Here is a 14319-nt window from a genome sequence, read left to right as displayed (position 1 = left end):
ATGGTTCAGGTAGCCTGAAGCGCTTGGTGGTAATTTGCAGCAACGAGTTCCCCATCCTTGTACCAGGGCTGGGGTTACCAAGCAGCCAAGGAGTCAGGACAGTCTTCTTAAGAAAGAAAGAAAAGAAGAAAAATAATCCATCCCAGAAACGGCGGCTTTATTACCCCCCTCTCCGGATCCACATAACCCCCACTCCCTTAGCAAGTGGTATTTTCCAGAAAGGAGCAAATGCCCTCAATGGCAGAAGAAAAAGAGGCAAGAGGGAATATCCTCTGCTCATTCTTCTGCCCACTGTCGGGGCAAGCCAGGTTGGCTGACAAAGCTAGTTCTCCAAGAAGTCGCGCATTTACCTTCCAGGGCCCTGAGCCCGGCTGGCCTCTCCATCCGGCTGCTGCTGCAGACCCCGAGGCAGGCGCTGCTTGCAGGCACCGAGCTGCCCTGGGCTGGGGCCGGCGCACTAATGGTGAAGGGCAGGGCAAGGGGTCATTCGAAATCATTTACAAACATATCACAAAGTTTCATTATTTTTGCTTTGCCGACAGCAGCACACAAGAGTATAAAAGTTCACAAGTTGTGCCCGCTCCAGCGCAGTCCCGAGCTCACCCCTCGGTTCAGGGCACCAAGAGCACTCAGGGCCCGGATGGACTTCAGGGGCTGAGGGATGCCCCGGCTCCGGTGGGGCTTTTGGATCCCTGACTGTAGACTAGAGGTGTTTAAAATTTTTTTGATTGTTTTGATTTTACCCTCATGACTCAAAAATTATTTTCAAGCCTCAACCTGGGCCTGGTACGGTGGAGCCCCCCTCTGCCTGGCAAAATTGGCTGGCTTCTCCTACTCTGCACTGTGCACGCTCCCTGCACACTCCCCCCACCGCCATCCTCTGGTTCCAATGCTTTGGCTATTTTGTAGGGATATCCTGGGTGCCAATTCTAACAAGACCTCTGAGGCTGCCCCACACCCAGCTCCCTTGTCCCAGGGGGCCTCCCCCCAACTTCCTCTAATGCCAAGAGCTCCCACACACCTGCCTTCCTGGGCATCTTGGGCCTAGGATTTATCCAGATAAATTGGGGGAGCCTGCTGGGACGGCTGGGGAGCTGGGTGAGGGTACACATTTTCATATTTGTGAGACGCTGTGACCTGCATTTCACCTTATTGCTCAACTTGTTCAGACAGGTCAAAGCCAATGAGTTATTGATGAACAAAAGCGTTAAATATTCACCTCCCGCTCAACTGCCCATACAAATGCTTTTGATGTCTCCGGCTTTTTGTGCTGTGTTCAGCTACAGGGTGCTGATCGTGGGTTTGCAAGCAAGGAGCATCCACAGAGATAAGCACCCGGAGCCAGGGCAGCCTCAGGAAGAGGGCAAGACCAGGAGTTCCTGGGGACACCGGATTTTCCAGCCTGGAGCCCTGAGCCCTGTTTCACTTGAGACAGCCTGATTCATAGAGGTGAACTATGTACTGGGCGGAATCTCCACTCCTGGGGGGCTGGGCACAGCCCCCAGGGAGTCGATTAGGCTGCCCAGCCTTGAGGGCAGAAACCTGGCCCAGAGCCAAGCCTTAGCTTCCCGGACCCTCCCTCTCACCAGGGAGGGAGGGTGCCTGGTTCCTAACATCTTCGCACATTCCATCTTCTATGAAAATAAAATCATCTCCGTTTTGCATGAGGGAGGGGCCACTGGTCTTTCCTTGATTCTCTCCCCACTACCATCATCTTAATGAGAGAGCCTTCCTGGAGATTTCACAGGTCTCCTCAGAAATGTACCTGTCTTCTGCGGCATATGCAACTCAGAAAGGTCCAAACTTCCAAGCCCAAGACCCCAAAAATCTCTGCCCCCCCGCACCCCCTCCCCACCACGTCTGCCTGCAATGCTAGACGCTCTGGCGCAGAAATTCTCAAATTGCAGTTATAGAGAAGCAGAGGTGACCTAGAAGGGCCGTATCCCTCCCTCCTCGCTCGGCCGGAGTTCCCCAACCCAGGGCCCAAACCGCCGCGGCTGGGGCCGGGGCCTAGGGAGGGGGAAGGAGGGACTTCCACGTAAAGCTCAGAATTCGCAGCCCTTTCCGGAAGCCGGCCAACCCCACACACCCGCAGCCACAGAGGGTTGCGGTTTTTTGTTTGTTTTCTTTCTTTTTATAAAAAACTAGAGAAGGTTGGGCCAGGCTGGACCGGGTTTAGCTAGGCTGGGCGGCAAAGGGGGATCGCGTTGCCTGGGTGTTCAGCAGGTTGATTCGAGCAGAAAGCGATGCTCGCCGCGACTTGTTAATAGGGCGGGCTGCTAATTAGCTGCAAGCTCTTCACAGACGCGTTTGCTGCGGCGGAGCTGCACCTGTGCGAGCTGGGAAGGCCTGGGAAGGCCGGGAAGGTCCAGGGAGGTCCAAGGAGACAAGGGCGAGAGGCCGTGGCCCGTTCTCTTACTTAGGTGACTGTAAACCAGTCCCCAGAAAATCTTTCCAGGAGTCCAACTTAGATCCTCAACCTCCAACTCGAGCTCCCCTCTCACAGCCAGGCCTGGGGAGGCAGGGCTGCTCTTCCACCCGCCCACTCTTCTGGCGCGGCCCTTCGCCCCTACCACCCCAGTTATCAATACCGCCCCTTCGCGATTCGGAAGAAACGGGAAGGTACTTACAGCGGCGGTTTCTCACGGTCCCGAACCTGTTGCAATGAAAACGGGGGTCACTTAAATTCCACAGGATAATAAAGATAGATGATACACAGAAAAATGACAAGGCCCAGACACCCCGCCAATACCCAGACCTCCCTCCTGCTTCGGGTGCCCGCCCCCAGGAACTGCGCCAAGTTCTCCGCGCGCGGAGCGGGAGACTGCAGTGCTCAAGGGCAGACCCACGAGGTAGGAGAGTATGGCCCCCATCACCTCCCCCACTCTATGCACCCCTTGAGCAAAACCTTACTTTTTGCTTGGCCCGACTCAGGCTGTCTGTAACAGGGTTTCCCCAGTGGGAAAACGGGAAGCGAGGAGAAAACGGGCCTTTGTGTGTTTTCTTCTGCACAATCGGCGGGGTGGGCGCAGGTCCACTGGGGAGGGGGTTAGCCGCTGCATCTGTCCCCTGCCCCAGCTCCCCGTCTGTCTTGCGCTAGGAGCAATTCAGACCCCTTTTCCAATTTCAGATTGGTTTCAAATTCCCCAGCCCCAACCAGCGCTCCCCTAAAACTGTCTTTTCCTTCCCAAAGAAGGACCAGCCAAGGCTGGGACTTGCCTTCCCACTTCTGCTCTAATTCAAAACAAAGAGCAATTTCCAAGGGAAATGAGGACCCAAATGATAACCAAGGAAGAGGAAAACCGATGGGTTTAAAGGTAAATGGCAATGCTTTAGACTGTTATCCAGCTCTATGGATATGACATCATTTCGTCAGCATTTTTGCTGGAGGACCCACAAAGCAATCTTACAAAGCAGTGATCCTCACAGGGGCTGGTGTCCAGCTTTAAGTTTTCAGTCTCCTATAGTTTTATTCTGGGATGGCAGTCTTCTCTGAGAAATCACAAAGGCAGAGCCATCTCCATCCTTATCCTTTCTCTCTGTCCACCTAGACTACCCGTTTTATTCCACTTCAGAAGCAGATGCCCCATTATGAGGAGGAGAGAGACAGAAAGTCCCTCTTGTGAGGTGGGAGCCCTCAATTCCTAACTTTCTACGTCTAGAAAGGAGAGGAGAAAACCAGGATTCCTATTCTATTTCTTGATTTAGGTTTAAGCGAAAATTAAAATTAACTTCCAGGGGACTTCTCCCCACACCAGGTGGAAAAGATGGGGCAGAGAAATCCCCCACCCCTGGAGTTGTCCTGGAAAAAGTAATAAGTGACTTACTGGTTTTCTCTCCTAGTGGTCAGGGGAGCTGGGAGCAGACCTGTCTCCTGAGCCCGGCGCTAGCTGGAGCCTCTCACTTTTCTATTGCTGCTTCAGGAACCAAGCATCTGCACTTGTATGCTCTTAACCTAATTTATGGTGGGAATTATATTTTGGCTTGTCAACTCTCAAGCCATAAAACAAAGTTTATTGGGATCACGTGTTCGTAAATAGCCACTCAGGTTCCACCTCTGGCAGAACCATAAATAACCTTCCACTTTAAACTTTTATTCACTAAATAAAGGTTCACTGCAACTGTTCCCTCACATTTAAATAGTTCCAAATATCTAGGATGCAAGGGGGGAGTTATATTCATATCAATACCCCAGGCTTTTCAAATAGCATCTTTTCAGGGATGTCTATTGAGACTGGGGGAGATAGTGCTATTTGGAAAAGGCTGGTTGATGGGCATGTCTTATGATTCTTTGGCTGCATCCGCTGTGAGTACCATCAACTCCTTTATTTCAATCATTTTTTATTTAGCTTTGGATGTGGTGAATAAAGAGGAAAGCCAAAGGCCGCTTCTTACTTGCTTATACCAGAAGCTATTTGAGATTTTGTTTTAGCTTCAATAAGAAAAGGGTGGTTGGGGAGACGCTGGGTGGGCTTGGGGGTGGGGGGGCAGCTGGAGTTAACACTTGGCTCTGTATTGTTGCGAATGAGCTCAGCGAAAGAAAGTTGAAGGTAGCCACATGCCTAGAGGTTTCTATGATTTGCTTAGATCTGGAAGGGAAGCCTTTGCAAGTGGCCAAACTGCTTAAAACAGCAAGACTTGGGGTTTGGTAAAGTGAGAAAGTGGAGAATAGCCCCATCGGCATCTTTGGCAACTGAAGCTCTAAAGAAGGTTATAAAACAATAAAACAGCCCTGGTGTGAAGGGGACAGGGTGTGAGGAAGTAAATGAGGCTCTAAAGGAACCCAAGCCCAGGAAGTCAGATGTCCCCAGTCCCATAGTGTCCCAACCACAGGGCTTGGGGGTCCAAATCTGGGTGGGATCCTCTCTCTCCGCCCCCCTTACCCTTCCACCACCACCAGAGGGAGAGACTAAGAGAGGGGGAGGCAGCGGGCTCTCCTGCTGCGAAAGCCAAGAGAAGGAGCTTGGGCCCGAGCACTGATCCATGGAGTAGAATGTGCCACTCTATGCCTGGGGTAGGTGGGGGTGGAGAAGACGCCCCCAGCTCCCACCAAGGGGAGTGAGTGAAAAGAGAATTGACAACCAACATCCTTCCATAGCCTGCCAGAGTTGCTACCAAACAGTGTGAAAACGTATGATTTTGACTATTCCGATTAAAAGAATGGGTGTTCTGTTTAGCTTTGTAGAGCACATATACGTATATGATTTCTAAGTCAAATTCAGTTGTAAAAGTTCTCATCAGCAAACCCATCAAGCCCTTGAAAGAGACTCCTTTCCACAAAAATCTCTTTGCCTCCTAATTTCCACCCATTCTCTGTGCATTTCTAAACCCATTTCTTGATTTCACTTTCACTAGCTAGAAAGCAGGGGTCTATTAGCCCAGACTGTATGGCATCTATTTCTCCCCCCGCCACCATTAGCCACTTAGGAGTACCTTTTTTTTTTTTTTTTTTTTTTAAGTTGGTAGCATCTGTTTTTAAAATGTGAGTAAAGATCAATCCTTTAAAAAAGTTTTCTGACTCTATTAGCACTAGGTGAGCAGCTTCAAAACAAGTCCCTGTTAATCCACTATAAAAAATAACAAAAGTTTGAGGGGTTGGGAAAAGCCTTCTTTATTTTTCCTTAAGTTAATAAAAGAGGATGAATCAAAGGACCTATGACATTCTAGGCAATTGTTATGAGCTTTTTATGGGAGAGGGAGCATGTAAAGAGAAGACCAGGCTGAGGAGATGGTGTTTGAAACAATGTCTGACACCTACTCAGGGCTCAGTAGATATTGTTTGAATGAATGGTGATAAAGGATGGTAACTTGCCTGCAGCATTCACTGTGGCTTTTTTCATAAGAATAAAATTATATAGCCTACTCTGTACATTTAGATAATAACAGCAAAGTAACCAGCTATGGTAAGGGAAAAGGAGAGAAGAAAGGAAGACACTGAGGCAGACAACTTCAATTACTTTCTAGTCTTAGGACAGACAGGCGACATGATTAAAGGAGAGAGTGTCTACCTTCCTCCAATCTTCCTTGGCCCCTGCCCTCAGTGCTGGGCTTCTGTAGATGAATGACAAAGTGCACATGGGGAAGAGCAAACTCTGTCTAGTAAGAAGGCTAAGCACCAGGGAGAACAGAAGTCTACTTTGGGCCAATTTGTTGGGGTTTTCCAAGGACTTGTGGTGGTAACAGTCCTCAGGAAGAGGTCGGGGAGAAGAGGTGGGGTGGGGGCCTTCTTAAAAACTTGTAAGGAATTTGGTTTCTGGGTAAATTGAGACTCTGGACACTGTCCTTCCCCACTGAGCTGGAAAAAGCCAGTCCTGGGAATTCCTGCTCAGAGAGCTTCCATGAGCTACAGCCAGATGCCACAGCCGCTCCCAGGAAGGAGGAGAGACTGAAGGGGCTGCAAGAGGCATCAGCTGCACTCCAAATGTATTGAGGTCCACTCTCTGCCCACCTTAAGGGCCCTTGCTATGTGGCCCAGGAAAGAATATCCTCACTTTGATTTTCAAGAGGCCTCTTGCCCAGAAGTGGTACTGAACTCTTCCCTTAAACTGTCTGCACAACCAGGATAGGTGGGGATGGGACTTTGGATGAACTCCCTAGGCTGGGGGCAGATAAAGAAAGACTGCCAGGCCTGGCACTTAGGGACACAGGCTGGCGGTAGAGCCAGAAAAGGGCTGAACAGGGAGTCCCAAGCAGGAGAGAAATATAATTCCATATTCCTGGCATTATATCCCATCACTGAAAGAGGACCATGTCTCCTGCTACCCCCGCCCCTCCCCCCTAAGTGGAGTCTGCTTATTGGAGCTCTGCCTTGGTGTCCTCTGGGAAGGAAAGGTGACCCCAGAGGGAACCACTCTAACAGTGAGATGTGGCATCCAAAAGAACAGGCTCTGGGGGAGGATCTCTGATGGTGGGGCCAGAGGTTGGAAAAGGCTCCAGCAGTCCCAAGAAAAGCAGGATCTGGGGAGTCACCTAAGTCCTTTTAGAACCAAGAATAGAGGGTAGATGGCACAGGAGATAGGGGTGGCAACAGCACTGCCCGGTTTCATGAGCCAAACTCTGCCCGACATGGTTGACAGCAGAAGAGACTAGGTGGGTTTGGACAGAAAATCTGACCCAGGTGGACTCCTGGTTAAGCCAAGAGAAGCAGCTTGACCAAGGGCTGCGGAGGCTTTCTTAGGAAAAGCCTATCGTCAGAAGTCATGGAGGCCAGGGCTAAGGCGTAGAACCTGGTTGCGGGTGTGTGTGTGTGTGTGTGTGTGTGTGTGTGTGTGTGTGTGTGTGTGTGTGTGTGTGTGTGTGTGTGTGTGTGTGTGTGTGTGTGTGTGTGTGTGTGTGTGTGTGTGTGCGCGCGCGCGCGCGCATATGTGTGGGTTATAGAGTGAAATAGTATACATATAATTATTTTTAAAAGATATAAATAATCAAAAAAATTGGAGATTTGAGGGGCATAGGCCTCTTTAAGCCACACCTTGACATCACTTTGGCCCAAGTTTGGAGCTGTGGCTCAGCCACGGTCCTGGAGCCCAGATCTTGGAACACAAGCAGATTAAGGGGGAGTCGGGCACTCCTTGCCTCCTTTGCTGTTGCTCACTGGCCTTTTGCTTTCCCACCCTGTCTGAGCTTTCAAGAGACTGAAAAGAGGGTACTTGCCCTGGGGCTGTAAAAGAGGATGCTTGGCCTAGTGGGTGCGACTGATGGGTGGTGGTGGAGAAGGTGACTCCAGAAGGTGGAAAGTAGGGCCTGCTCTGTGGTAAGGCCTGAGCCTTCTGTAGGAGTCACAGATGTGCCCATGTAGGTGTGAGGCCTCCCCTACCTGACATGTGTCCACTGAGGAGCTAGGGGCACTTTCCTCCTAGGTTTGGCCCTTAAGTCTACCTGTAGGCAGGGGCCAGACACTGAGACCCAAGGGTGAGGGGCCTATGAGGCCCACTACAGCAAAAGGAAAAGTCCCAGATCCATGTTCTCCTGTGACCAAACCTCGTCCTGTCTTCTCCGTACAATTCAAGGATTAGGTGAGTGAACCAGTCTCTTTCAGCTCTAAAAGTCTAGGCCTGATTACTGAACAGAAAAAGGATACTGATGATAAGGAACTCCTATTGAATGTTTGTTATTTAACATGTGGTCGAAACAGGTATTGAATGTTTGGCTTGTGCCAAAAAAAAAACTGTTTTAAGTGCTTAATCAGTGAGTTAATGTATGTAGTTAGAATAGTGCTGGGCATATAGTAGTGCTACATAAGTAAAAATCCTCATAACAACATTTGAAGGTACTCTTATTATCCCTACTTTCTAAATGAGGAAACAAGCCCAGAGAATTTGTCCTACTTGCCTAAAGTCACACAGCAGGTAAGTGATAAAGATTTGAAAGAAGGCAGGTCTGTACCCAGAACCTACTCACCTCTTTGAAAAAATCTCCAAGTTAGCAAGGGATCAATGTCTCCTTCCCTATATGGGAGCAACTAGTCAGCTTATGGGGTAGTGACATTACAAAACCTAATTAAGGAGGGAGCCCCCAAACCTAGGGGAATGGCTGTTGCTGAATGGTAGAGAGTACTTGGCCTCCGGAGACCAAAGAACCATAGAAGAAGCAGGAGAGACCCTTGACCAGTACTCAAACATAAGCGTACATCCTAACTGCCATGGTGGAGAGTGTTTACAAACTGCAGGTTCTGGACATTCTGATTCAGTAAGTATGGCATGAAACACAGGAATCTGCATTATAAACAAGAGGTTTGAATGCAGGCCTTCATTAAGAATCACTGCCCTAAACTAGGGAAAAGAGGGAGGCAAAAGACTGTGCTGCCAGGAGGCAACGAGGAACAGTGGGGTTGGATCCGAGCCAGTCGTTGAAGTTGGGTGTCACAGCTGATGCAATACCCCATGGAACCCACCAAAGGCCTGAAATGGGTACAATGGGGAAAGAAGGGTGTATGGTGGTGTGGAAAAGGGGAGAGAGGAGCATCTGTGTTGTTCTCAAGCCGCACAGTCAGTGGGATTCACCCTGGATCTCAGAGCCTCGAGGGAGGCCCGAGGAGTCCCAGGACGAAGGCCTTGTTCTAGGTGAGCCAGGGCGAGGCCTGTCAGCTTGAGGGAGGAGGGGCTGAACGCTCGGCTTTTCAAGGCTGCCGGTTCTAGGTACCAGGAATTAAGGGAAAGGAAAGCGGCAAGAACAGCAGCCCAAATTAGGGGGCTGGTTGGGACTGGCTGCAGCTTGCCCCACCACCGGCCTCTCACTCTTCCTGCTCTTAGGAGCCCAGCACGCGAAAATCGCGCCCCCTCCGGGAAAGCAGAGGAACTGAGGTAGCCCGCCACCCGCGAAACCTGCCTTCTGGCTCCCGGGACTCTGGGCTGCCTCTGCTCGGGAAGCCGCCCCTGGGTGTAGGCGCAGCACCGCCAACTCTCCTCGCAGGCGGAAAACACTTGGAGGAGGAGGAGACGGAGGCGGAGGCGGGGGCGGAGGCGGAGGGGCGGGGTCACGTGTCCTCCCCTCCCCCAGCCCGCTGGCGCCCGGGACGTCTCCCGCGCCTCCGTAGCCCACAGGACGCTTGTCCTACAGCGCCTCCTCCTGGACAAGGCGCCAGACAGCAGAGCAGGGGGACTGCGCCAGCCCCAGAAACCCGAGGCCCGGGCTTCTTCGCGCGGGCGGAGGTCTTCCCGCGCCAGAGGCTGCAAGCTGGTCCTCCTGTCCCCTGGGGCGGTCAGAAGGAGTTGAGAGGGCTCTGAGGCCGCCTCCCCCAGCAGCACTGACAACAAGCTTGCGGCCCAGGAGCGTGCATCCTCCATTAATTAGGCGAGCCCAGGCGGAAAAGCCCTCCAGTTTGTCCGTTTATTTATTTATTGTTTGACCGCTCTCTGCTGAGCCAGTGGTCCCCACAGAGCCCTCGAACGTGCTGCGCTGGCGTAACAAGATCTGGGAATGGTCCGGCTGAAGGATTGGCCTGAAGTTTGGCGGTTTGAACAGGCGCCAAGAGGAAAGGCCTTTTCCCAAAGCAGAAGCACCAGGTTGAAGAAAATCTATATACACTTACCCAAGGATCAGATACACACACACACATATCTTCTTTGAAGGTGTTAAAAAATGTATGTGTGCGTGCTTATTTTAACACCTTCAAAGATTTGGTTTCCTTTTGGCCAGAGCTCGCATTTGCAGACTGCTTCTAAAGTACAGATTTAAATTGGGGTGGGGTGGTGAGTCAAGATGATTGAAAATAACGTAGTCAAGGGCAAGATGTTTGACTATATTTAGAATGAAGGCTGGAATAAAGGAAAGATGAGTGGCGAATCCTGAGGGAGGAGTTGGAGAGATCGGGTTATATCTTCCTGCTCTGAGTCCACTCGCCCCCTCCCCCCTTCCGTGCTTTGCTGGTTGGATCCCCAGGCTGGGCTATTTCATTGCACATGCGCCGGACGCTGGGCAAGCGGGCAAGGCAGGCGCTTGGGGCACTGAGCTGTGCGGTAGCTGTGCGCAGTGCTGGGCGGTGTGAGGCACCGCGCACTGCTTCTGCGCCTACCTGCACAAGCGCTTGGACGCCCCATCTTAGAGAGGCAGGAAACATACTTTTTCAGGAAAACCTGTGTTAAAAGCCTCAAACGTCCTTTCTGATCTGCAAGCCCTGTTGCGCCAAACCAACAAAATCGCCATGTTGCCGGTGAACCCTCTCAAGGTTTTCGTTTGGATCAGCAGTTTCACATCTAGTGCTCGCCTTCTCCCAAGTCGTTAATCAAGGCGGGGTGGGGGGGGGGAACCACCTTACGTTCAGCGAGCACAACTTCTCCCTCAGTCTGCACAACTATGAAGTCTAAGGGACCAGTTCCTAGAAAGAGGGTATCTATTCACACCAATTCCGGAAAAGTGGCCCTAAATTGGACTTATATCGGAATTCCGAGTTCTTGGTGCCTTCTCCCCAGCTTCCGGTGCCCCCGCGTGCCCTGCCCGGCGGCCGCACTGCGGCAAGGCCGTAAATACCTCTAACAGCTGCCTGCCAGTCCAGAGTGAAATACTGTCTTTGTTCCTTCCCCTGCTTCTCGATCTCGGAAAACAGAATTCTGGCGAAATATATTTATTTGGAGGAGCATCTGACAGGAAAATACATTTGGTTTTCAGCCCTGGTGCTTGACCGCATTTATAACAACGAGCTTTTTTCTGGTCCTCCTGGAGAGCGCAAGCCCAGCTCACTGCCTGACCTTAGACACTAAGGCCCGGACGTGCCACCGGCTCCCTGATCTACAAAAGGGGTAGAGGTTCGGCCCAAGGACGCTGAGAGTTACACTCCCCCACTTGTGAGGTCCTAGGGTCCAAGTGTTTTTTTTAATTTCGCTTAATTTTTTAAAAATTGGGTTAACCGGGACAGTGGGGGCATTTCTGGCAGTGGCAAAAGCGTTAACTAGTCTCCTCTTGGACTAAATGGCCTGCGTTCAAATGTGATTTGCAGATTATTTATTTCCTTAGATGCAATTGACCATTTAAGCTCTTAATGCAATTGACCATTTAAACTCTTAATGCTACTAGGGGACTTACAAAGAGCCCCCTGGTCCTCCCTATCTGCCCATGACGTCACCCTCTGCTGCGTAATCGGACCTGCAGCCCGCCCAGGTTCTCAGTCACTTGGGCGCGCTCAGCCATCGAACCCAGGGAAAGGCGACTGAAGCTCTGAACACAAGGGCTTGGCCATCATGGCCACAACTCATCCCCACCCCCACCGAGCTTTCAGGCAGCCTAGGGGCTCCTTAGGCTCTGGAGTTGCCAGGGGAGGGCCTTGTGAGCCCCTGACCAGGGCCCTGCTTTTCAGTAGGTAATGCTCTAAACCAATATGAAAGAATGATCTCAGCAGTACCGTAATACAGAAATATTTACAAAATACAGACGTTCCAGATTTAAAAATCACTCTGAGTTTCTAATTTGTTAGTGCTCATAGTGATTCACGACAATTCTGCTAGACTTCAACTGGCCACTAATAGTGGCCCTCCATTTTGAAACTCGCATGATTCCGTCGTTAATTACTAAAAATACCTTTCTACAAAGATGTCATTTATTGTTCAGAAATTCTTTTACGGCCAACACGGTTACACTGGAATATTTGGGAGAACATTAAAATGTTAGGATTTTCCTCTGGGTGCTTGAAAAAACGATACTCCGCTGCGCGCAGGTCAACCTCATGCGCAATGCGGCAGATTGTCCCAAAGGTTTTAGTATTTCACAACGTGTCCACGAGAGAATAGGCAATAGGATTTGAGAACTGCATCCTCAAGTGCCATTCAAAATCCGTGGGAGAAAATAGCATTTTTTTCTGCAAATAATTTTCTTTCGACTCATAGATATTTTGGTCCAGTAATTTTCAAGTAGAGTTGGAAATGTTGCTATGTAATATTCATTCGTAGGCAACACACACACACACACACACACACACACCACGACAGTACATTTAGAGAGCAAAATATCTACTCTTTTCCCAATCCGGCAAATAAGAAACACACGCGATGTCTGAACTTAGACATGTTTCGAATTTCTGAAATGTCTCCTGGTTTTCCCCCAAGACCTGCACCAGATTTTCTGATACTACTACCTCTCAAAACATGCATCCATTTTGTGGCATAGAATAATCCAAATTCACCTGACAGATTATTAGATGTGTGAGGAATCTTCCTTGAATTGTTACAAAAACTATCTAAGAACTAGAGAAGCAGTTAATATTTAAAATTCCATCTCATATACAAGGCCCAATAAACCATAAACCCTAGAAATTAGCATCACTCATCAAAACCTAGATTAACAAACCAAGCACATCCTGGATACACAGAATCCACCCCACCCCCAAGCTCCAACCCTCAAAACACACCTGTTAGCCTCCCAGGTACCTCTGACCACAGACAAACCTCAAAACACTAAAGGCACTACAGAGTGCCTTTAGTGACCCCCAGCAAAGCTGACACATCCAGGAACCATCTGCACACTCTTCCCAGGGTGGGGATAGAGGGGCTCTCCATCTATGCCGCTATCCACCTCCCATAATCTCCAGAGGAAAAAGGGCTTCCCTTCGACTTCTGAGCTCAGCCGGACCCTACCCGGGGCCCCAGGGGACGCCTGCTCAGAGATGGAGTGATCTGTGGCAGGGGGCGCAGGCAGCCACTCCCAGGTCCCGGAGTAGAGGAGGGGGGTCGGGCAGGGATCTCCGAGCTGCCCAAACGGGTGGGCGCCTCGAGCTTCTCGGTGGCAGCGCTGGAGGCGCGGGGAGGGGACGGCTCTTACCGGAGGTGCCGAGCTGGAGGCGGCGGTCGGCCGGGGCGGCTGCTGTAATCCACTAGGCGCTGCCGGGCTACGCGCGCTCTGCGCGGCAGGGACCCGCTCATGTTAGAGAAGAAGCCGCGTCGGAACCGCGCGGCTCGGTCACCCAGAGCAGGCCGGCTGCTCCCGGCGGGCGGTGTCGGCGCCAGCCGGGGCCTCGGCGCCCCGGATTCCTTCCGGGCTCTCCCGCCCGCCGGGATCCCCACCGGCACCGGGGGCGGCGGCGGCGCGGCCGGGGCGAGGGGGCCAAGTTGGGAGCCGGGCGGGAGCCGAGACCGCCGCGTACCCCGCAATCCCGCAGCCGGCGACTGGAGCCCACCTCTGCGGAGACAAAGGTTAGAAAAAGAGGGGGTGAGGCTCTAGGAAGGCAGAATGCGGGGGGAAATTCGCCTGGGAAATCAGGAAAAAGGCCGTGAAGGCGAGCGGAGCCTGCACATGACCAGCCGCAGCCAATGACGACCGCAAATAGGTCATAAAAAGGTCTATTACCAAGTTGTAAATTTTCTTCAAACAAAAAGGAATTTACTGCAATTCCTTGCGGATTTTGCACATACAGCTCGCAAGCGCCATGTTTTTTCCTCTCTTTCTCTCTCCTCTTCCCTCTTCTGTTTTTCTGCTCTCCTTCCTCCCACTCCACCTCCTCCTCCTCTTCCTTCCTCCCTCCCTCCCTCCTCTCCTCTTTCTTCCTCTGTGTCCCTCTCCACTGCTCTCTCTGCCTTTCTTGCCTTCACGGTTTCTTTTTCTAGGAATTCTTTTCCTTTTATTTTTTCTTTTGGTGGTTTGGCTTGAAACCTCTGCTCATTGAGCGCTGTGTTACAGGGAGAATGAGTGCGGTGTGCTGCCCCCCGCGCTCGCTTGGGGAGGTGATCCTGGCAGTCACCCCTCCAACTCTCCCTTCACTTGGCTTCCCCTCCCCTTACCTCACCAAAAGGCCGCTCTGAAAGAGCAGACAAGCACTTTCGGTTTTTGCCCCTCAGCTCCAGGCAAGCCCTCCCGTCTGACCTTGCGCAGAAAACCCGGGCTCTGCAGGCCAAGAAA

At 51.3% G+C, this 14319-nt stretch overlaps 1 long non-coding RNA gene across 1 annotated transcript; it reads right to left on the bottom strand.

Annotated features, from left to right (window-relative positions):
- Window positions 1-215: 215 nt before the first annotated feature.
- Window positions 216-13436, bottom strand: LOC136793603 (uncharacterized). Its single transcript, XR_010839141.1, has 3 exons — window positions 13246-13436; window positions 2631-2656; window positions 216-457 (listed from the first exon to the last, which is right to left on the bottom strand). It is a non-coding gene; the product is annotated as an uncharacterized lncRNA (long non-coding RNA).
- Between the last annotated feature and the right edge of the window lie 883 nt (window positions 13437-14319).

The sequence above is a fragment of the Kogia breviceps genome, chromosome 2 (assembly GCF_026419965.1).
Source record: "Kogia breviceps isolate mKogBre1 chromosome 2, mKogBre1 haplotype 1, whole genome shotgun sequence".
NCBI lineage: Eukaryota > Metazoa > Chordata > Mammalia > Artiodactyla > Physeteridae > Kogia > Kogia breviceps.
The sequence above is the reverse complement of the archived record's forward strand: the minus strand, read 5'-3'. Positions and strand labels throughout refer to the sequence as shown.